This window comes from Zonotrichia leucophrys, chromosome 1, assembly GCF_028769735.1.
Source record: "Zonotrichia leucophrys gambelii isolate GWCS_2022_RI chromosome 1, RI_Zleu_2.0, whole genome shotgun sequence".
Taxonomy (NCBI): domain Eukaryota; kingdom Metazoa; phylum Chordata; class Aves; order Passeriformes; family Passerellidae; genus Zonotrichia; species Zonotrichia leucophrys.
This window is the reverse complement of record NC_088169.1, coordinates 41,152,854-41,174,394: the sequence shown is the minus strand read 5'-3', so window position 1 is coordinate 41,174,394 and position 21,541 is coordinate 41,152,854. Positions and strand designations below refer to the sequence as shown.

The 21,541-nt window shown below is 43.0% G+C and overlaps 1 protein-coding gene across 11 annotated transcripts in view; it reads left to right on the top strand.

The window, feature by feature from the left end:
* The first annotated feature begins 1,954 nt into the window (after nt 1-1,954).
* The window catches only part of MBNL2 (muscleblind like splicing regulator 2), a 106,869-nt gene continuing 87,282 nt past the window's right edge, over nt 1,955-21,541 (top strand). For 8 of the 11 annotated variants that reach the window (XM_064712491.1, XM_064712501.1, XM_064712474.1 and 5 more), the window contains exon 1: nt 1,959-2,077. The gene's annotated coding sequence lies outside the window, so the exon portion shown is untranslated. Of the gene's footprint in view, nt 2,078-14,289; nt 14,308-18,354; nt 18,586-21,541 lie in introns of those variants that run through there. The other 3 variants (XM_064712508.1, XM_064712456.1, XM_064712451.1) reach the window with 3 other exon arrangements.

The following is a 21,541-nucleotide window of genomic DNA, read 5'->3' as shown; positions in this document are numbered from 1 at the left end:
ATTGTCAGAAATAGGATAACATCAGTCATTCTCCACAGCCAAGAGAGGAAGACAGAATTTAATCAGGTTAATTTGCAGAAAGAGGGGCTTGCTCAAAGCCAGTTGATGGGCACATTAAGTTGCCTGAAGAGAATAGGCACCTTATGGGTGGTTTTTAAAAGCAGGGTAAAAACCTGTGTTGGATTTGGCCTGAAATATATTTAATTCTGCTTCTGGGCATAGATGCTTAATAGAAGGCCTCCGGAGAGCCTGCGTTTCATGGTATCAGCTGAGCACTAAACTCTCAGTGATGGCACTTCCTGTTGAGGCTTTTTGCATATTTAACAACTTCTTTAGTTCTGCTTTCTTTCATTTAATGAAGATTAAAAACAATATGCCAGGGGAAAAAAAAATGTTACAATTTCATTTATTTTCTTTCACAAAATTGCCATTCACCGAGATCAAAATTATATGAAAGGAGGGAAAGAATAGAGATGTTGCTGTTGCTGTTTCTGGTTACCTAGGGGCTACCATGATCAGCACTGGGTTATGCTGGAGCAGCAGCAGAGTTTTAAATTTTATTTTCCACCCTTTTCAAAGCCATTGTCTCCTCCTACAAACTGGGGGAGGGTGCTTACTGTACCTGGTGGCATCCTCAGCTAGGCTCTAGCTTGGCTTTGTGTTTACTCCATTTATTCTATTTTCCCTTTCACAGTAGAACAATATTACCATAATTTTTTCATTGGGTATATTCAAACACATTTAACCATGGGGCCGCCTTGAACAGACTGGTTAAAACAGGTTTTCAATTAGCCTTAAAATAATAATTTTTCACTCTGCTCATTTCTTAAATAAAAAAAAAATTAAAACCCCGGGTTTTTCTTTTTGCCTTTTTTCAGCCTCCTAACACCAAAAGGATGTGGCTAAGTTGAAAGGGCCGCTTTTCTTCTCAAAATGTGACACATTTTTCAGTAGCAGTTCAGTTACTGATCCTTGTGAAAGACCTTAGGGACAGTCTGAAGGAATTTACTTGAAATTGAACTGCAGCCGCTTTCTGATTTATTTCCTGCTCCACCACCCTTACAATTGGGATGCTGCAGCGGCTGAGATCCATCGAGGATGGGGCAGCTGCGGCCTCACCCCTGGATGTTGCCTGGCTTTCTGGAGAGCCTGTTCAGGGACCCGAGCTGCCTGGAAATGAATTGTGGTGTTTGCCAGACGAGGCTTCAGCCCTGCAGGGGCTCGCTGGCACCGTGGGGCCAGGGGTGGCTGGGGACAGAGCGGGCAGTGCTCCCCCGAACCACCGCACCTTCAGCTTCACCCGGCACACGAGCACAAGCACAGTTTGATGGGCTGGAGGCGCACCGGGAATCACTGCAGCTGCCCCTCTTTTTCTGCGTGGGGAATATTCCATGTTTTTTAGGGAAAGGCGCCAACCCTTGTTCCAGGGACAGCGGCCAGTGGGAGAGCGGGGCAGAGGGGTACCGGGGGCCTGCGCCGGCTGCTGCGGGCGAGGGGAAGAGAGCCCATTTTGCCTGTGAACGACACTTCACAGGAACAGAAACTGCTCACGAATTCAGGTCAAAATGCGGCAAGAATAAGCCCTGGGAGCCCAGCCGCGCGTTTGTTTCCTCCAGAAAATCGTCCACGGTAACCGGTGACACGCCATAGCTCCAGCAATCAAAAGGAAGCCGAAGAACACGACGCAAACCCAGGATTTTGGCCGCTCTGCAGCACCGCCCGCCCGCCCGCCGCTGCCCCCGTTGTTTTGCGGAGGAGACGCTCGGGCCCGTCCCGGAGGCGGGCCGGGCTCCAGGCACAGCCCCGCGGGCCGGCCCGCAGCCCCGGGCCCCGCGCTGCCGCTGCCCCTTCCCCGGCCCCGGCGGCGGCCGGACGGCGCGGGCTGCGGCGGGCGGGCCCGGCCCCGGGGCGGTGCGAGCGGCGCTCGGCCCCGGCAGGGAGGGGCCGGACCGCCCCTACGCGAGGAGCCGCCGCCGTCGCGGTCGCGGCGGGAGAGGTGACAAGCCGCCGCTGCGCGGAGCCGCCTCCGCCCGGCTGGGAGAAGCGGGTGTACCCGCGCTCCGCGCTCCGCTCCGAGGTAAGGCAGCCGCCCGCGCCGCCGCCAGCCCACCCCCGCTGCGGGGCGGCTGCGGGGCCACGGCGCGGGGACAGCCCGTGTCCTCTGGCCGCGGGGCCGGGCCGCGCGGGGACGCGGCGGGTGCGCGGCGGCGGCGGGACTTCGGCTCCCCCGCGCCCCGGGCGGGAGTGGTGGCAGCGGTGCCGCCGGCCCCGGGGGAGCCTGGCGGCCGCGGCGGCCCGCGGCGCCTCCCTGCGCGGGGAGCTGCCGCCGCTGCCCGTCCCGCCGCACCTGGAGCCGCCGTTCCCCCGCTGCCACGCCGCCAAGGGCGCGGGAAGGCGCCCCGAGCCCCGCGCCCGTTCGGGTGCCCGCTGCCCCCGCCGCCCGCCTCCCCTTCGCTTCCCTGGGGCAGGCGCCGCGGCGTGGGACGGGGCGAGAGGCGGCGGGCTCTGCTGCCGGGCCGTCGCGTCTGGTTCAGCGGTGATTTATGGTTTTGTTAACTCAGCATTTGGCACGGCGTGCGAGCGGGGAGAGCGGCGAGCGGGAGTCATAACTTTGTGTTACTTCTGGAAGGGAAAGGGAAAGGGCCCCGTGGGGCCGTGGCCGCCCCAGCGGCTTCCTCCAAATCCTCCCTCCCCGCTCCATGCCCGCCCGCTCCATCCCTGCGCAGGGGGCTCGCTGCAGGCAGCGGGGAATAGCGCTGGGCCGGTTCGCGGGGGGAACACGGCACGGGACTGCCACCCGTGAAGGTGAATGTGACAGAGGGGGAAAAACTCAGAAATTAAATGTTTTTCTTACTCCTGGTTTTGTGTGGATACCCTATATATTTATTCCTTGTACACACATATTTGTCTGCATATGCACAGAATATGTTCATGTATTTTTTGAACTGTGAGAACATTGCCTATAGGCTTCTGTTTCCAGATGTTTTGTTTTCTGTTTCTTTTGGGCGTATTTACATTTCTGCTGGGAGGGAAACAGACAACAGTAATGTGGCTGAATATGTATTTGAGCAGTAGCGAGGAATAACTTGTGTGCCTTTAATTCAGCTGCAGAGGATATCCATGTGGGATTAATATACTTAAGTGATCGTGTCACACTGACGTATCTTGTTCAGACTTGTAGATTTTTAAAGCAGTGTGGACTTGTAGGTAGTAGCGGAAGTGTAATTAATTTTAAACATGTGACTTGGCCTAGTGCTTATGATTTTAACGTGGTATTCGTACCTTGGTAAATATGCATAGATTTAGCCATCTGTCCTCTATTTTCCCTTCGTGTGTGCACGTACCACGCTGCACAAATGAAAAAGGTACCTGCGGTAAGCTTTAGGGCCAAATACATATTTCATCTCTTCTGGGAAATGCTCTAAAGTTACTCTCAAGGACTAGTGGAAAACATCTTTCATACAGTTTCTGAGTATATTTAAAGTTTAAAAAATAGTTGCTCCGGCATCAATTATGTCAATTTGTAGCTTGTATTTGGCACGGATACTATTTGCATTCGTCGAGTACAGTTGATACTGCTGCTGGAAGGGATGTAGTTTTTCCCACTGTGGACAAGGCCCTTTTGTGCAGTGTAAACCTCATGCTTTTAGAGGATGCATGAACCTCTGGGTAGAGCCAGCCCTGTGGTTTCTCTCTCCAGTGGTAAGGTGGTGGTGGGGTGCCAGCTCCAGTGGGGCTCGTTGGAGATCATAGCAACAGAACTTCTGCCATGAGCTGGAGCTCCCAGTCAGGGCACGCCAGTCTTCGGCACTTGCCATGGTTGCAGGCATATGCTATGGCTTATCTGCATGGCAGTGAAATTTGGAATAGCAGTGGGCCACCCTGGTGATTTGTACAGTGTGGGGGTCTGTCTGTCTGTCCATGCAAGGTAACCTGTGGGATGGTGCCTGTTTTCCTGCAGCTGAAGAGATGGGCTGTTCTGTTGTGGAATCCCTGCTGTCACCACAGGAGTGGTACCTATCTGCATTGTGCATGTAGGTGGGTGGATGATATAACACGGGTCACTTCAACATACCTTCTCCTCTGGAACTTATCTCCTCTATATTTATGTCCCTCTCTCTGAAGAAATGGCCTGGGTTTAGTCAACATCAACTCTGCCAAATCTCTAATCTTTGGAATTGGCATGTTTGGGATTGTGATGCTGAAATCTTCATCTGAGCATCATTTTCTTGAATTTGGCTTTTATAGAATAACAGTTGTCATAAGAAGATTAAAAATAAAGTCTACTTGCTGCTAACACTTGGTGGGTGAAATTTTCATCTCTTATACTCCAGATGCTCTGCAGTTTCTCTGCTGGTACAGTCTCTAGAATTGTACTGTGCAGTAGTACTGAATGCTTTTTCTCCTAACCTAGGGGTTCTTAAACTGTGGTAATACCTACCTTAGAAAAGTGGTACATGAATGCTGCCGCCAATGGTGTGTGACTGTTTGGGGAACCTTCTCAGTCTTGCTTTTCCTTGGGTTATAAGCTTGGCTACAAGGCACTGGAAAAAGTTCTGTTAACTTTTTGTCCTGATTTATGGCAGGAAGAAAGAAAAAATGTATTAAATTGGTATTCCCATTGCTGCCTGATGGTGTTAGATTTTTTGCATCCTCTGGGTAGCTCTTGGAATCTCAGCAACACTACATGATTATTTTACTCCTTATGCTGCCAAGTAGAATTATATAGCCTAATTTATTTAGATTTGGCATGTTCTCACTGAAAGTCATTCCGTGCTAGGTGAATGAACGGTTTTCTTGTTTATATTGCCTTCACTCCTCACTCCCCTTTTAATAGACCCTCACAGGTCTTACTATAGCTCTACTTGAGGGTTTCTGAATTTTGTTGAATCTGGCAATAAAAATAGAAATAAAGAACTATGAATCACATTAAACTTGTTATCAAAGAAGGTATTTTCATGCTGTCAGTTACCAGGGTAGAAATCTCACTCCTCATGGCTCCAGCCAGTCCTACAATCACATTTACTGCTCTTCTATAAATTTTTTTCTGACAGTTTATTGTTAGCTCTCTGTGGCTGAAGTACTCAGGACAGATGTGAACACACTGCCTTCATCTTTGAAGAATTACAAAGTCTCCTAATTGGCTTCCAGATCACACTGTATCTTTCTTCATAGCCCTCTATCATAATTCAGACTCTTCCATTCTACTTATTATTCCTTTCCAGATGTCTTATAACAGTCAAATCTTTGCTGGATCACTTTTCCCCTGATGAATTTTATTTATTTTCTCAGAGGCACCTAAGAAATACAATGACTGATGGATTATTCTTTTCCCCTCCCATTACCTTTCTTCAATATTCTCCCACGTTCATTTGCAAGTAGAGCTACTTAGAAAGTGTTCATTAAAATGTCATTGAAATGAAAGTCAAGGCAGAATGTTAATCAAAAATGCTTTTCAGTTTCAAGTCACTCATTTCTCATGAATAAACCTTCAAAAACAAAAACAATCTCTTTCTTTTCTACTGCTGATACTTTCTTTCCCTGTGCATTTTGCTGTCTTGATCATTGTGGTTGGATTATTTGTGGTAACTGAGTTTGACACAATCGATTGGCTTAGGGCTTTAGAGAAACACAGTATCAAAACACTCAGCTGGCTCTGGAATAAAAATATATGGCTCAATCAACTACAGGTATGAGGAAAGAGTAGATCTCCTCAAAAATCTTGAAGTGCTGAAGAACTCAACAGTTTATCTTGCCGTGCAGCTGCATGGCACCGTGTTGGGCTCACGTTGGGTGACTGTCAGGGGCTGTTCCTCTGCAGAGCCCAAGGCAGCCCTGCTGGGGCCTCTGGGAGCTGTAGGATGCTGGGTAGATGTTTGAGCTCTGTGAGAATGCAGCCTGGAACATGGGGGGATGATGGTATCACGCCGTGTTCCTAGGGAAGGACACAACACACTCCGGAGCAATCGGATTTCCTAGATTGGAAGGCTTCGTGGGCTGCCCATGGGGACACAGATGACTCTTTGCCTAGATAGAGCTGAGACAGCAATGCTGTTATTGAGTAGTGTTTCAGTATGAAAGTATAATGTCAGTGTAAAGTCCAGAAATACTTCTGACCTATGACCAGCTGGGATCAAGTATCTTAAAGCAACAAACCTAGGGTCCGTCTGTGGCTGCAAGCTCTTTGACAGGGCTTTCCTCTGTTCTCCACTGAATTCCAGGTTTAGGTTTAACTTCAGCTATTTCTCCTTGCTTGGATGGTGCTGCAGTTGTTTGTGCTGAATGTTAAATAGGTCTGTGTGTTTTCACACTGGCAGAATTTGAGACTTGCTGGCTAATTCACCTGGTGGTTTGACACTGATGTTAAAAACTAGTGTATAGGGAATTGAGCTTAGTTGGTCTCTACAGGGGAAGGAAGAAGTGATGTGGAAGCACCTTTCTACTGCTGCCTGTTCTCCATTGCCCCTAGTTTATCTAGGAAGGACCTAAACTATATTTTTGTGGGCCCTTTTGAGGTATCCCCCCTGGAGAGAGACAAATATTTCATGCCTGATGGTATCAGAAAGGAGGTCTGTGAGGCTGAGTTTATATTGTCCCGTACCTCCTCTGAAAAGAGACAATTTGAAGTATGGGAAGATCCATGTCCTTTCTCTAGTTTGATGTCCCTGGTCTGTTCCATTAGGCTTACTGAAGTGAGCCAATAGTTGGTTTTGTTGCTTATCTTTTTCAGGAATGGGAGATTTGACACTAACCAGTGGTTGCTCAGGATGGTATATCCACCGTGAGTTTCCTCAGCAGTGGTAGAACTGTTATGTTTTCAAGGAGGAAGAAGACTTCCAAGTATTTTGTTAATGATTTCAGACTGGAAGGAGCATGGTTGAATTCTCAGGTCTCAGAGAAAAAAAGGCACCCTGTTTTAAGATTGGGTGATGTCTAAATGTGGTTGCCTTGAGCTGTGTAAGCTGGCTGTTGGTGGATATGGGCGAGGCACAGTTTTGTTTCCTGAGAGGGCTTTCCAAGTGTGCACAAGGCTTTCACAAAGGAGAGTATTTCCTTGCTGTGCAGTATGACTGTATGGATGAGCATGGAAACCCTTAGCATAGGCTTTGATTATTGAGCATTTATTGGCCATTTCTTCATTTGAGAGGTTCTGTCCTATGCCTGTGGTGAGATACTGAAAGATAACATCTAGGTGATTGTTGGGTATGTCACTGGAGCAGTGTTTGTCAGGATTTGACTGTGGTTTTGATCATTGCTGATGTGTGGGCCTGAGCCCTCAGGCCCTTGCCCCACTGCTGTTGATGAGATCTGCAAGATTTGGAGTTTCTCAGTCCTTACTCTGCTTAGGCTTTCTCTGGTTCCTGGGAAGCTGGCCATGCTTTCACTTCCCTGAATGAGGCAATGCTCTTTGCATAACTGCAGTGGTGTTGTGCTATCCATAATGTTCAACTTCATTGTCAAGTGTCAACAATATGATCAGCTTTGCAGGTTGTTCCAGGTGTGGTCTGTGAAGGTGCCAAGAGGACTATGAGGAATTGGCTTTTCTGAAAAAACACCAGGTGATAAGGTTTGGGGATTTCATCATGTTCAACCTTGTATCAAAGTATCTGCTGAAATTCTCAAGCTTTGTAATTCTGGGACATTCTGCTACCTTCCATTGCAAGATATTAATGCTAGCCTTCCTAAAGCTGTTTCTTTATTGTAATCTTTGAGTGAATAAATTTTAGCTTTGGCTTTTCAGGTTAATGAAATCTAATAAAGGTGCTTTAATATAAGCACCTTAGATTTCACATCTGCAGAACAGGTGAACAAAGTGCTTCTTGGTGTCTGTTTGTCTTGGACACTGTATTGTGAGGAGCAGGGAAAAAAGACATGGGGTTTATATCTCATCTGGAGAGAGCTTTGGGTGATGCAATGTATATCATGTATTTCACTCTCAGGATTGTATGTTGCCTGTTGGCAGTTGGAGCTAGATCTTATATTACTCAATTCATTCACTTAATTTCATAATGCTTTGTGCTCTCTGCTTCCTGTTCGTAGTGGAGAGTATTTCTTCTGCTACTTGCAGCTACCAGAAAGTATCTGATTTCTCTGGTTCTATCCCTCTAATTCCTTGGAAAACCCAATCCAGTTTATACCATGGCAGATGAAGTGTGCCATATCATTTGGATTGCTGGGTGCCACAAGAGAGGCATGTGATTTGTCTTGGAGGCACAAGCTGTTGAATCCTAGCAATGGTTAGACCTGGATATGCCTCCTATGGGAGCTATGTTGAGTGTGAACAGGAAGGATGAGGGCAGGGTAATGTTAAGATTAAGGCACATTCCATCAGACGATGGTGTTGGTGGTTTCAGGCAGTAATATTTTATTTAAAAATAACCTGTCCTTGCTGTTGTGAGTTAGAGGAAGGGAGGGAGAAGAAAAATCTGTCTGCTTCCTGAGCTGTAAAGGGGCCACTTGACTAATGGTGTGGCAATAACTGAAGGCCAGAGCTGGGTGGGTCTCAATACTCCTCCCTCACAAAGCAGCAGAAGAGTTTGGTCATCTGAATTGTGGTGACGGCCCTGGGGCTGACAGGAGGATTACTACAGCACTGTACTTGCTTTCTGGAAAGCTTACACCATACTTCTTTACAAATTTCAAAGATGACTGGAGTGCTGAAGTGGTATGAGCAGTTCCTAATCTCCTAGAGCTGGTCCCCACTGCTGCTGAGTCCCTGTCTACGGCTGGAAACGGACTGGGGTGGGGGAAAATGTCATTAGTGCAGAACTGTGCAGAAGGCTTTTAGGATTGAGATAATGAATTTTCTAAACAGGAAGAATAATTGAAACTGCTGTAGTTCCACTTTGCTTACTCCAGCAAGATTTTGTCAGCGGGTTCTTAGTTATTTGTTGATTTCCGCATAATAGACTGAAAAAGGAGCAGAATGAATGGATATCCGTAACGGTTAGATTTTTTTGATTTAACTCTCCCCACCCCCCTTTTTTTTTTTTTTTTTTTAGCTGCCAGTATTCTTGAAGTTACATTGTCTCAAAAAGAAGTCTTTAGAGATGGCCATAATTTGAAACATCTGGATAAAATTTGGGGGTTTTTAAAGGACCCATAAAGAACTCCTATAGAAAATAAGTGCTAGTAATTTCATTTTTTATTGTTAGGTGCCTTGATTTTAGATACCTTTGTAAAATAGAAGTGCATTCAATATGCAGAATATCTGAGAGTACTGAAATAGAAAGGTCTGAAATTTTGTGGACATTTCTGTACAGAATGCAAGGCTTTTAACATATCCCTTCTGTCAGCAGTACAAAGAGGAATCAAAAGAAACAAATGCAAAACATCTGAGTAGTAGTCCCTTGTATGTGCAGCCAGTAGTAAAGGGAAAAGCAGAAGTCTTTCTAGTTCATCCAGTGAGCACATGGCCACAGCTTTTGTCAAGGCAGTACTTCTGGCTCAGATGACGTTCCATTGCCATGTCTAGCTCCAGTGAAAAGTTACTTTTATGAGTAGTTGTCTAGGTTGAGGGAACTGGGCTCATTTGTTTGGATGAAAAAGGACACAATAGTAGCTATTGCAGCTATTGGAGGATGATTATGAAAATAGTAGGACCAAACTGTGCTTTGTAGTGCCAGGTGCCACCAAGGGAGAATGGCAATCAGGTGTTTCTTTGGAGATTCAGGTTGGATGTTGGAAAAATCTTTTTACTAGTACAGCAGTGCAGCACACCAGCAGAGTGTCCAGAGGAGCAAGTTCCTGCCCTCTGAGCTTCTCAGGACTCATCAAGGCAAAGCCATGCTGACCCAGTCTGCTCTTGATGATAGTTTTCTTTTGAGGCAGAAGCTGGACTAGGTAAGAAAGCCCCTTAGGTTCCTTACAATCAAAGCTTCTAGGAGAATTCCCCCCACACCTTCCTTCTCAAATGAGGAATTTTTTAGACAATTTTGGACTGAGCAGACCATCTACTGTGAGATGCTTGGTGGTAAGCTTACTTTCATGTAGTTCATCCAGTAACGTTTCAGTCTACTCTACTTAGATCAGTATTGTTCATCTAAGCATTTATGACCTGAGGACCAGGAGAATATTTTTGTCAACAGGTTTCTTTTGTTCTTACCTGTACCTGAAGGAAGGGACAGAGCTATTGATGGTTAATGCAATCCTGCCCTAACAGGCAAACCTCTCCTTGTGGGTCTGCTGAAGATAGCTTTGGGGCATGAGGTGGCATTACAGTTGCCAAAAGGGCAGGTGGTCTGCAGTGAAATTTAGTTTCAAATCTTAAGTTTATAAGACTATACATCCCACAGCAAGACACCTGTGCAGTCTTAATCTTGTACTTTTCCCTGCATTCCCCTTTCCTTAGTAGTGTGACCTTTAGGTAAGCCAAAGGTAGCGGACAGGATATGTTCTAATTGTGTTGTGGCTCTACTAATATGTGTTAGTGGTTTTATTTATCCTTGTTAGAGCTGATATGAGGGGGAACAGCCAAATGAATGGTTTTGTCAATTTATAACACTTTTTTTTTGAGCGAGAGAGAGGGGAAGGGGAGAGTTGGAGAAAAACACAGAATGGATGAAGTAGCTATGTTAGAAAGCTGGATGCTATCCCTTTATAGGCATTTCTCTACAAATAAACTCTCCTTTCCATCTCTGGATCTCTGGTGAATGAAGTCCTGTATGCATTTTGATTTTTGAAGCATTTTTTTCTGTAATTTGTTTCATTTTTCTGGTGGTGGGATTAAATATTGACATGTGCTACTTGAAACATGCTGTTTTCAGAGGTCATGCTGTTGGATGCCATTTTATCCCACACAGTACTTCTGCTAGAAGACCTTGTTTTTTGCCCTGCATTACTCATACTTGTTTGCTTATTTTTTCTATATGAAAACAATTCTTGTTTCTCTTTGTGTTTACAGCTACTTATTTCTTGGTTTCTGTTACATGACATTTGGGAAAACTGAAGGTTCATGTTCATGTATATAGTATTTTGTGGCAGAGTAATTAGGCAAAGATCCACATGTAATGTTTAAAAGCATTATGCAACAAAGTGTTCCTGACACTTCACAGTAATCAGAAAACAAGCTGAAACAAAGCAACCTCTTTTGAGGTGCAAATGGAAATTTGGTGCAAAACTCATGACTGAATGCATCTAAGTCTAATGTTTAAAGAAAAGCTTGTCTAAGTGAGCACAAACTCATAGACTTCACAAAACAGAGCTGCCTGTTAACCAAAAGACTAGTTGCTTGCCAACAGTTCACTTGGCATAGCTTTCTCCTACCTGTCATCCATACTTCACAGAAAGAAATAAAACCCTGCACTTACATATTCCAGGCCCTCTCTTCTTGCCAAGGTAATGCTTTTTTAATTATATAGAGTCCTCTGCTCCTACATGTGTGGGTTATTAATTGCTGTAAAGGGGTGAGGGATTGAAAGCTGCTCTTACTGATTTTGAAAAACAAAAATTATCCAATTGGCTTTCATTTTCTGTGAAGTTTCCTGGAGCCTATTTTCTCTGCTTACAGTGGAGATTGCTTGCTGATTTTGCTGCATGCCCCTGAGCATCTACCCTACAGACTCAGACTGTTAAGAGGCAGCTTGTAGAGAAATGGGAGGCAGCATCACCTCCTAAATTAGGTTGTTTTACACCTGTATTACAGTAGTGTACAAAAACAATAGCGTAATTTTAATGAATTAGAAAGAGCAAGTTAAATTATTTTTGTGCTAATTAAAGATGGGAAAATTCAAAATGTAGCTTAGTTCCAGCAGCATTTTTTCCCTTTGGGTTCAAAATGGATTAATAAAACTGAGCTTTTGATTTAAAGGATAATTAGAGAGTTCTCATTGCATCACTCATTTAAAGATGCATTATTTGGAGCCATTGCTTGAGTTATATGCATGATTTCAAATATATTTGAAGCTGATAACTGAATCTTCATAGATTTAAAAAATACTGTGTTTGCATGTAGAAAACTTACTTGGAATACATCTCTCATATAGTTACATGAAGTACTAATTTTTAGTCATTTATGAGCTTCTTGGAGGAAAACTCTTGCTCCTGTGTCTTCCCAATGTGTTGGAAATCCCCAAGATAAGGAGCAGAAGTTTGGTATATGCATCCTCCACTACATTCCTTGAAACACAAGAGGGTTTTCCTGTTCCCACGTGACTTTGTGGCTGAGGTTAGTAGGTTTTATGAAAAGGTGATTTATCAAATGGTTTCCTCCTGTTGTGGCTTTGAATAGGAACTACTCCAGATCTGAGGCCAGAACAATGGGTATGGAGGAAATTAGTCATGGAGGGGTCTGAGGAGGAAGGAGCATGTTTTTATCAGTGATGGAAGAACTTCCCAGTACATGGGGGTCTCACTAAAGATGATTTATGCATCAGTGGGTAGGGCTGGATTGCACCTTTGCATTGTTTCCAGCTGAGTATTAAAAACCTAAAGGTAAAACACTTGCTTTCTTCTTCATTTGACACATTTGGGAAGTATTCTTTCTAACCACGTGGATTTGCAATACATTTTTATGAAGGCTTAAGCATTTGGTGTTTATTTCAGCTGAATTCAAGGAGGCTTCCATCAGGTAAGTCCCTGGCCCTGGCATGTGTTGTACAAATGAGGGGGACATAAAGTCAGTTAGCAGAGAGAGATTTATCTTGAATTTGTGATACATGTTTCTGGCTTAAATAGTGCTTGTACTTTTACACTGTGATTCCTTGTGATTCATAAAACATATTCTGGACAGGGTTCAGGAGCTGATGATAAAGGCTTTCTGTTTTGTATATAACTTTTTACATTCTGCTGGAAGATTTGGGAAGATCTGTTCTGATAGGAATATTTCTGAGGAAATGGTTGCATTTTTGGATGGGTACAGGTATCTAAATATATGGCATCTAAAATGGCACTAGACAATTTTATATCTGGGACATCTGTGTGAGGATGGCAAATATAAGACATACCAGTAACCCAGTCCTTCCAGTGATGGCCACTGAAGGCCAACAGAAATTCCCTAGGCCATCTACGAGAAGCTAGATATCTGGGTTTGATTTATTAAAATTTCAGTTTTAATGCTTCTATGATTTGGTGTTTCAGATGAGCAAACTGAAAACTGCTTTTTATTCAGCTGTCATGAAGAAAAACAGAATCACTTTCCTGAAAAAACTTTTGCATAAGTCAGTGTTCTAAGAGTAAGGCAGTGTAGGTGGTTTGCCAATTTATTTTTCTGAGCTTATTATTTTGCCAGTTTATAGTATCTGCCTTATAGAGTCAGCAAGATAATGGTTATTTTACCAACCTTCCCTCTCCCCAGAAATGTCCCCTTGGAAACAAAAAAGGAAATCAAGAGGAGAATCCCGGTTCGACTCCTCTTAGGTTGATTTCGTGTCCATCAGTTGTTCAGAGGAGGAAAGCGTGAGTGAGTGCAAAGATTGCTGTTCAGTCAGGGGAAAAAAAACCCTGGAACATGTTCAGCATAGCTTAGAGAACAAGCTTATGTAGCTTATATAGCAACATAGCTGGAACATGCTTATGGCAAGCTGAGGATTTACACCAAAGCTGTAAGTGTACATTGTCAAAATACAGGTGTCCTTTAGCTCTCTGCTAATGTCTTTAGTCATTTGAACTGATTTTGAAAATCTAGAGTGCTGTCCAGTGTATGTAACTGAAATATCTAAATATTTATGTTCCTAATAAGGCTTCTTCTGTAGTAAGATTTCATCTCCTACATGTTTAATGAAGGGCATGCTAGAAGAAGAAGCCTAAGGGTGACCATCTCAGGTAACCAATACAGAAACACAGATGCTTTTAGGGTATGATGGAATCTCTTAGAATAGCTACTTTGGGATAGGATGAATCACAGCCCACAAATGCCTATTTCTCTTCAGTGACTATAAAGAGAGAGGGGGAGTAGAGTGACTCAGTGAAATGTGGTTGTTTATATTTGGTCAAATGTATTTCGAGCTAAGTGCATAAGGCTACAATCCTGAGGCAGCTCAGCTCTCCATGGCACCTGGTGTATGTGCCTCAAACATTTAGCTACAAAAGCCTGAGTGGACTGGATGTGAACTGCAGTTCCTCTCTGCCTGATGCCTTCATCACCCTTCCCAGCTGGAACCACCCTCTAAAGGAATTGTGCACTTGTACTTAGTTTTCATCCTGATGGGGAATTGGTGTCATCCTAAAATAAAGTCAGGATGCAGACTGGATGTGTGCCTGAACCCATGTGTTTGGATCTTGCAATTTAGACATGGCTTAAACTCCTTGTGCAAGCAGCGGAAGGAGAAGGGAGCATTTGGAAAGCCTCCAGGAGCTACCTTAATTTTGGTAAGATTGATTCCTAACATGTAACTTGAATATGTGCTTGCTTCTGTGGAGTGTTTCCATTTTATATTTGTCTCAGCATATATATGATAAAAATTGTTTTCCTTTCTGTGCACAATCTCCAGTTTTCCTAGGTTAGGGAGATGTTGGGATGTCTGGGAGGTAGGAAATTAAAACAGTTGAAAAGCCAGACTTAAAGTTCTTGTGATTAAGCCTATTTTTAAAACAAAAATTAGACCCATTCTTTCAGAACCTGTTCCCAATTAGTAACTTGAAATTTTGATATTACTGTCTAAATTTTTATCTTATAATGATTTGCACCATCCCTTCAGCCCCAATATAGATATTGAGGTGTTTTGCGAAAGCTGGCAACAGTGGTATTATGCATGAGTGCCTAGTTTGAAAATCTTGGCAGCTGCTTTGACTTTTCTTTATGCTGTCATTCAGACCATAGCTACCAAAGCTGAATTTTGCTTGTAGTAACAGTTGTGGGAAGTTACTAAGGGAAGAGTCTATTACTGACACAGGAAATGGCTTTACAGTTCTTTTTGTCTTTGCCAAACTTACCAAAACATCACTGTTGCCATAGGTCATCTAGACACAGCTCAAAATCATCAACCTGCTGCAACTGAGTATCACATAAATTGCTTGGTGACTTCGGTGCTAGTGTTACATATGTTCCATCCTTCTTGCAAAACTCCCTTTAAATTGACAAGTTTTGTTGCTTCTGGAATTAGACCTAATTGCTGTGATTCAAGAGTAAGGAAGGAAAAAATAACTGTGTGGGTTCTGCATTTTTCAGTTCTCCTCCTCTTTATTACTTCCAAAATAGTTCACTTTTCTCCAAAAGTTGTATCAAGACTATTCAGAAAATTGTGTGTAATAGTCACTGATAGAAGCATTTTTCCCTTGATTCATTAATTACAGGAGCATATCAGGCAGAGCAGATGGCATTTTTTGAGTTGGGAATTTACCTTTGTTATTCTCTGTTGAGTTCGACATGTGAATTTCTCAGCTTCTCTAAGATGATATTGTTTTGCAATTATATACATAATATGGTTGTATAAATCAGACTGAAAATTGAATTTCTGGCCTTTTTCTTTGTAACTGATGTGAAAAATGAATGGGTACATGGCACATCTCCATTTGAGAACTACTCACTCCTCAACGTACAGAGTAATTATTTTTAATTTATATTTTTTTTGCTTGAATGAAGTCATGCCTTACTCTGGTACTTCTCAAGTGCCAGTTCTGAGGAAGAACAGAAATTTTCTCTTGAGCTTTTTGATGGGTCTTAGCTAAAGGGTTCACAAGTGGGATGTGATGTATTTTCAGCATGCCCCATCGGGTTGAGGGTCTTCTGATCCTCTGTCATGGGAGAACCTATAACATAATAACCCACATGAGGATCTGGGTGGGTGTGTGGCTGCTGGCTTTGTGTTTGTGATGCAGGAGTCCTAGGAATGCTGTCTGGAAGGCCCCCAGCCCCGTTTGACTGCAGTTAGAGCTCTGCAGGGGCTGAAGGCAGTGTGTTCGCTGTGAAGCAGTGGCACAAGAAATTGGGTTGTGCAGGCAGTGCTGAGCCCGTGCCTTTTCAGGAGCTGTGTTAGTAGTGACTTGCCTTGGGTTTGTGGCAGGGAAGGGTTGAGGGAACTTGCAAGTTGGAGTTAACCAATGGGCCACAGAAGCTCTCGGTGGGGATGTGGTGTGGATGTGCCTGGGTCTGTGAGAGGGCAGCCAGCTCCTGCTGACTGGGGCTGCTTGTGCTGCTCACTCGGCCCCGTCTGGCAGGGGCACCACCTTCCTCTGTGCTGTAACCTGCTCGCCTAGACCAGCCAGACCCTGCAACTATTCCTCCCTTTCCCTCTCATCACTCTGTCCCTCTTCTGCCCAGCCTCGCGGTGTGTTTTGGCCCACCTGCCCGTTCTGACAGTCCCCTCTGCGGTGTGCTCGGAAGGGCTCTTCCCGCACACGTCTGTGGGGCACCAGCCGAAGGGTCATGGGAGCAACAGGCGAGGTTGTCTTCCTGCTGTCAGCTCCAATGTCTGGTCTCTGGCAGATGGGAGCAGCAGTTACAGGGGAAATCCTGCTAATCTCCTGTAACTTGAGCCCATTACATGCTCAGTCGCACTGTGGGGCTGGTGCCTTTCCAGCCACATATGGACGGATGGCTGAAGGAATCAGACGCGCACTGCAGAACACTTTCCGAGATTTGCACTGTGGGGATCAGAAACAAAAATTAAAAAGATGCTGTGAGTCAGCTGAATATTAGCAGGTTTTAAAGCTTTGTTAAATAGGAAAATATTTTCATATGCATAGCAAAACATATAAAAACCCCTCCATATATAAAAAAAAACACCCTGAAAAACAACATCACAAAAGCACTTTGCCAAATTTCAAGGCTACCCCAACATGGGCAGAGGAGCCAGAGTTCCCCAGTGAGTTATAAGGATGGCAGAGCAACATGTTTTTGTCTAGGTTATCTCAGAAATAGGCAAACTGTGTTTTGGCAGAAAAGTCAATAAATCCTGCAGCAGATGTCCAGCATGGAAAATTTTTAACAAGGGCAGCTCAAGTTTGGCAGAGTCAAAAGAATGTGGAAAATCCTGATGAGATGCACCAAGGGCCATCTTAATAATGGGTGGAGTTACCACCCTTGTCCCCAGGGTCTCTTGAACCCACCAAAATCAACTATTTGATTTTTCAGGAGGATTGTTTTGGGTTTTTTTTAATATAGGGCAGAATAGAGAGGAATGGAGGGGGTGATTGAACAGAAATTAAGGGCTGGCTGGCAGGAACCTTCTTGGCAGAAGCACGTTTCAGCCATGCCTGGAAGGGGAGGGTTTTCACAAATTCTGTGGGAGATGGTGGAACCCAAAGGAGAGTTGCTGCTTGCTGGATAGAGGAATAATGGATTTTTGGGAAGCTGTGTTTATAATATGCAAAATAGTCCACAGGAAACAATGGGGCCTTGGGACAGAGCTGCCAGTGAATGAGAGCTTTGTTTTCCTCTTGTCTATTCATATTTCTAAACTTTTAGTGGCATTTTAAACACATTTTACACATTTTTTGTGTAATGTCTTGAATTGCCTAAACTGCTGCCTAAAGTACGGTTACCCTGCAATCTTTATCCCTTTTTGGATAAAGATTGACTTTCAGCTTAAGCTCCTTTTTGTATTTTTCTTAATTGCAACTCTTGTTTAATAATCTTTGGCTGCTTTGTTCTCATGTTTTAAAACTTTAGAAAAATTTATAGGAAAACTGGTTGACAGCAGACCTTGTGCACCAAGCGTGTTGAGCTGCCCACAGCTTGACTTGAAAATGGCAACTGGTATCGTAGTCCTTTTGCCAGAACCTTGACACAAATGAACATCAGTTGCGAGCTAATTGCATGGACTTCAGTTTAGATGCTGATGATGGGATTTGCCTGCCATGGATATGAATTAAAACACCATCACACAGATTGTGTTTTTGTTGAGAAGCATCCCATACCTGCAGCCCCTAACAACCGGTCTGAAATAATCAAAAAGATGTTATGGTTGTATTGCTGTTAAATGCAGACACAGATTATGCAGTATTAAAATGAGAATATTGCTGCCTCAATCAGAGCGTGTTTTGGCTGCATGTTAAAATAAAAGACAGATAGTTTGATTTATTATGGAGCATGTCTCACCTTTGCAAACAAGACAGCACCACTGCAGTTTTGCAGTTTCAGAAATGTTGTTTGTGCACGCGTTTACGATTAGCAAAAGCTTTGAAAATCCTTGTGCAAGAAATGCTGAAGCTGCTGTTGCAGTGGAGGGAAAGGGAGTTGTTTGCTTTTGCTGTGTGTGTTATTTCACAGAGCTATCGCTTTGCCTCACCAGTAAAACTCCTTCCCTGTGCGAGGGAAATTCCTGGTTCATTGGTATGGATGCATTGTTTTTACACATTAGAAGTGCTGTGTTGCTGTGTCAATCATCCCGTTAGGATCAGTTTAAGAGCAGTAGGGCTGACGAAGCTGGGTGTGATTGGCTGCCATATGCTGGGAGGGCTCTGTGAGAAGGAAGGGCTGCAGTCTTTCAGCAACAGAGTTTAGGCTGTGTCTGCTTCATCATCTGAGGAAAAATCCCCCGATAAGTCACAAGGCTTTCTGAGTAGAAAACCCAAAACATTACAGGCTGCTCATTGTTTCGTGTCAGAATTAGTTACCATGATGCGATGGGGAAGATGTGGCTGTTTGTTTGTATCAGATGTTCCTGTTCACGTTGGGAATGCGTCGAATAGACAGGGCTAAACAAGGTAGGAGGATCGTTGTCTTTTATCCAATGTTTCAAGAGTTTGCTGCAGTGTACTGCATACTGTATGTGTTGCTTGGGGGAGTCAGGGAAACACTGTTTCTTCTGTGAATGGATTCTGTTTGGGTGAAATAGGTGGATTTTATGGTAACTTGTTTTCAAAGGGTATTAATTTCCAGTGTAAATAGCTCTCTTCAGAAATAGAACATGAGTATATGCATATTAAAACAAGTAAAAAAAGAAATAGGTCAGTGTGTTTCAGAAGTGCTGCTACCCTAATTGGATTTTTAGCTGGGTTGTTGTCTGGAAGTGCAGCCTAGCTTTAAGAAGGAGAAGGAGTCAACCTGGAAATCTGTGAAGTTTATAGCAGCTATGTTTGAAGATTTAGATGAATTAGACTGGCTGATCTAAATAATTCTCTATCAGAAGCTTTGACTGAAGCCAAGACTGCCTGGTTTAGATTTGTAGGAGTATACAACAAGATTACGGTATTTTACCCTGTTATAAAACTATAGGGGTTTTCTGACTGTGCTGTGATTCCTTGTGCTCTTCAATGAAAGCCAGGGGAATTTTTCATAATGTAGTTTAGCTTATTGTAGTTTATTGTAGAAAACTGCCCTTTCCAGGTCTTTGTCTAGGCAGCAAAACAGAACCTGTACATGAAAACAAGGAAAACAAGGTTAATAATATGTGCTGCAATTATCTGATCTTTATACATTTTTAATGAGAGAACACACAGCTAGCAGAATAATTTAATGAGCAGGCTGGCTTTTAGAGCAATGATTTCTCTGTGCTAAGGCACATCAACTTTCTTTCAGAGGAGGAGCCTCAGTAAGGAATGGAGAAGGTTTATGTTAAATGCTCTAGAGAGAGCAGAAGTCTGTAAAATTCTGGAAGAATAGAGTAGTTTTCAGTTGTTACTATTATTTTTTAGATAGAAGGCAAACTTTACCATCATGTTTCAGGAGGGCTCTGAGAACATTTCCTCATCCTGTTATATGCTGAAGCCTTTTCAACTTTCTCACACTGCCATATGCATTGATGGTACTCAGTACCTTTTCAGGATGTCACCCAGTTAGTGACCCAAATTAACATGCTGACTTCAGTTGTGTTATAGCAGCATCCTTTATATGTACTGTACATATTACAGTTGGGTTTTAATTTTTTTTCCTGCTAAGGTTGCCTATTGGTGAGACAAGAAAATGTTGTATTCTTATTTTGTAATAGCCATGTACATCGCATACTTGTATTCAGCTAAGATGTTGATAGAAAAAATACTATACATGTATACATGTACTCAGGAAGACTAAAGATCAATTTCTTAAAGAGAAAGCAGGTAGAATAACCTTTTGCTGCCTAAAAAGAACTTTTGATGATGTAATTTTGGGGGGAAAGTTTCAAGATTTCCTTTATCCTAGGAACGAGTTACATAAGTTTTAACAGTATTGTGGCAAGTAGGCCCTTCTAGCCCAGCTGTCCATAGACCCACTGTCCATTGCCCCTCCCGTTCTTCAAGGAGAAGTACAGGACATGCACTCAGGACTCCTGATGTCCCCTCCCAACTCCTCACAGCTGACCCTGCTCAGGGAAGGTTGATATGACTTCCCTGCTCCCCGGCCAAGGACTTGCTGGAGACCTGTGGTGGGTTGTTGACACATACTCAGTTCATGAACCAGTGACTTTTGAAGGCTGCAGTCTTCTAAGTCAAAACAACCTTGTGTCTTTTGAGAATTTCAAGATCTGCTAACAAATGAAACAAATGTCAGGATGTAGAGCATTATTATTACAAATCCATACGGTATAGATATATATGTTTAACTCTATCGCTATTGATGCTTAAATGTGTTGTTTGTGTGCAGACTGTGTTAAGCATGCGAGGCAAAGACTGATAATTAGAAGCAAGTAAAATAATATTTTTCAAGAGATTTCTCTGTAAGATATGAGACAAATATTTAGTTATTGCAAATAAAACTGTTTTCATGCACAACTCTCAGAGAAAACTTTTCAGTTTCCTGTTTTGAGACATCTCTTACTTTCAGAAAATTTCAGTGTCTGGTTTCTGTACCTTGTAGATCTCAATATCTGGAGTTATCTTGTTATGGTTGACTACCAAAGTGAAAATTTGCATTCATCACTTAGTCAAGTAGCTGTATCAAACTACTGACAGACATTCAAATGACAAAAGGATTTATAAAAATTATTTCCTGGTCAAAGTGCATATATATACTACTACTTTATATGATTAGGTAAATGAACCTTCAGCTTACAGAGTAGAGGTGGTAGTATGTATTTACATTTATTTGGTATTAAAAGTATTTCAGACCAGATTCTGGTGTCTATTTAATTTAGTAATATCTTTCTGCTTAATTGCTCTGTGTATTTCATCAGAGATATTAGTGTGGTAACCTTCCAATGTGCAGTCTGTCTGTTTTCAAGAAATAATGACTTTGTTTAGAATTACTCTATTTTCTGAAGATAGAATTTTCTATTGAGTTAGAGGTCCTGAAGTATAGTGCTTGGCAATAGAGCAATTATAAAGGCAAATCAACTTCTTAGTGTGTAAATGTACATTTTACCGAAATGTGAGATAATTATGTGGTACCATTTTAATTTTTTTTTCTTTCTGAGCAAGAAAAATGGCTCTTAATGTTGCGTGGGATTTCTAGCACTCAGGTATCACCTCAGCTGTGAATGAATTATCTTCTCTGTTGCTCAGAAATGTATCAGAAATAGTCTGTACTGTGTTTATTTGTAAAAGCTCTGTAAAATGTTCCATTTTTATAATATTGAGAGATGAGAAATGGAGTGTTTAATTGAAATAGATTATTTTGCACACAGTTTTAAGACATTGCTAATATTTAAATTTCATGTGATAGCTATTAGTGATACTGTGCTAGAAATTTCTGACTTTGAGGATTGTTTTTTCTCTTCCAGGGAAGAAACACTTTTTTAAAAGTCAA